Here is a 2,905-nt window from a genome sequence, read left to right as displayed (position 1 = left end):
AAAAGACACCCCGTTTCTCTAAGTGATGTACAGGAAAGAGCTGAAAAATACATCAATATGGAAGAAAATGCCAAATTAAGAGACCTGAGTTGGCGACCTGGGTCCCCTCCCTCAACAAAAGAGAGGGAAAGGGAAACCAAGAAAAAGGAAGAGCTCGGTCTCGAAAGGCCAAGAAAATATCACTCTTATACTCCTCTGAAAGTTTCTATAGTGGATGTATACAGAGAGATTTGCAATACTGAGAGACTGCCACCCCCTAGACCCATTAAAAATAAAAAAGGGGGGAGCCGCAACGATTACTGCGAGTACCATAAAATATATGGTCACTCCACAAACGACTGCTACGACCTTAAAAATGTGATAGAAAAGCTGGCTAGAGAAGGTCGGTTTGATAGATATCTCATAGAAAGGTCGGACAGTCATGGAAAGAGAAAGCGAGATGATATGGATAGAAGAGACCCACCACCGCAGACTCCAGAGAGACATATCCATATGATCTCAGGAGGGTTTGCGGGAGGGGGACTTACCAAATCCTCTCGCAAAAGACATCTCAAAAGAGTCTACCAGGTCGGAGAGGAGTCACCCGACCTTCCTACCATTTCATTTACAAAAGAAGATGGGCAAGGAATAATCCCTGGACACGATGATCCAGTAGTAATAACTATGATCCTGGCAAATGCCCATCTCCACAGAACCCTAGTAGACCAAGGAAGCTCGGCGGATATCCTTTTTAAGCCCGCTTTTGACAAGCTAGGGTTGGATGAGAAAGAATTAAGAGCCTACCCCGACATCTTGTATGGATTAGGTGACACGCCAATAAAACCACTGGGATTTTTATCCCTCCACACCACTTTTGGAAAAGGGGAAAAATCAAAGACTCTGAGTATAGACTTCATAGTCATAGATGTAGGGTCAGCATACAATGCTTTGATCGGCAGAGCTACCCTTAATCGACTCGGAGCAGTGGTATCCACTCCCCACCTCTGCATGAAATTCCCGACCTCAGCGGGAATAGCAACGGTAAAGGGAGATCAAAAGTTGGCAAGGAAATGCTACAATGAAAGCCTAAATCTGAGAGGAAAGGGCAGAGAAGTTCACACAATAGAGCTCGGCGGCGCAAGGGCCAGAGAAGAGCTGCGACCACAACCGGGAGGAAAAACCGAGGAGATACAGGTCGGTAAAGAGGAAGGGAAAAACACTTATATAGGAGTCAACATAGGGGAAACTCTAAAACAAGAGTTGGCTAAACTCCTAAGAGATAATTCCGACCTTTTCGCCTGGAAGGCCTCTGACATGCCTGGGATTGACCCCGAGCTCATGTCCCACAAACTCTCGGTCTACCCAGGGTCCCGACCTGTACAACAAAGAAGACGCAAGCTCGGGCCAGAACGAACCCTAATAGTAGAAGAACAAGTACAGGCGCTTCTGGAAGCTGGCTTCATCAGAGAAGTCAAGTACCCAACATGGCTAGCCAATGTAGTGCTAGTCAAAAAACAGAATGGCAAATGGAGAATGTGTGTCGACTATACCGACTTAAATAAGGCATGTCCCAAGGACCCTTATCCCCTACCAAGTATTGATACCCTAGTGGATTCCAGCTCGGGGTACCAATACTTATCATTCATGGACGCCTACTCGGGATATAATCAAATCCCGATGTACGAGTCAGACCAGGAGAAAACATCATTCATCACACCCAGAGCTAATTTCTGCTATGTGGTCATGCCATTCGGATTGAAGAATGCAGGAGCCACATACCAAAGGTTGATGAATAAAGTGTTTTCCCCTCACCTAGGGACCCTAATAGAAGTATACGTCTACGACATGCTGGTAAAAAGCAAGAAGGAAGTCGACCTCCTGTCAGACCTCTCGCAAGTCTTCGACACCATAAGGCTGCACGGGATGAGATTAAATCCCGCAAAGTGCGCCTTCGCGGTAGAGGCAGGGAAGTTTCTAGGGTTTATGCTAACACAAAGAGGGATTGAAGCCAATCCCGATAAGTGTAGAGCTATCTTGGAAATGAAAAGTCCGACTTGTTTAAGAGAGGTCCAACAACTAAATGGCCGACTTGCAGCCCTCTCCAGATTTTTGGCAGGATCAACACTAAGATCCCTTCCACTGTTCTCCTTATTGAGAAAGGGATGTCAGTTCGAATGGACCCCTGAATGCGAGGAGGCGTTCCAGGAGTTCAAAAGGTTTTTAAGCCAACCTCCTATCCTAACTCCAAGAGTTCAAAAAGTTTTTAAGCCAACCTCCTATCCTAACCCGACCAGTACCTGGGAAAGACCTCGTCCTGTACTTATCCGTAGCGAACAAGGCTGTCTCATCAGCCCTGATAAAAGAAGACGAGGTCGGACAACATCCAGTCTACTTCATCAGTAAAGTTCTACAAGGCCCTGAACTAAGGTACCACAAACTATAAAAGTTTGCCTACTCCTTAGTAGTAGCCTCACGAAGGCTACGGCCTTACTTTCAAGCTCACACAATAATAGTCCGCATGAACCAACCCATGAAGCAAATCCTCCAAAAGACGGATGTTGCAGGGAGAATGGTTCAATGGGCAATAGAGCTCTCCGAGTTCGACTTAAGATATGAAACTCGGACGGCGATCAAAGCTCAATGCCTCGCTGACTTCGTTGCAGAATACGCAGGGGATCAAGAGGAAAAACCTACTACATGGGAACTCTATGTAGACGGATCCTCCAATAAAACAGGAACCGGCGCAGGCATAATATTGGTAGATGAAAGAGGGACCCAGATAAAGGTTTCCCTAAAATTTGAATTTCCAGCTTCAAATAATCAGGCAGAATATGAAGCCTTGATTGCCGGATTAAAGCTGGCAGAAGAGGTCGGTGCTACAAAGGTGATGATATACAGCGACTCACAGGTGGTGACCTCCCAGATA

The sequence above is a fragment of the Arachis duranensis genome, chromosome 10 (genome assembly GCF_000817695.3).
Source record: "Arachis duranensis cultivar V14167 chromosome 10, aradu.V14167.gnm2.J7QH, whole genome shotgun sequence".
NCBI lineage: Eukaryota > Viridiplantae > Streptophyta > Magnoliopsida > Fabales > Fabaceae > Arachis > Arachis duranensis.
This window is presented reverse-complemented; position numbering follows the sequence as displayed.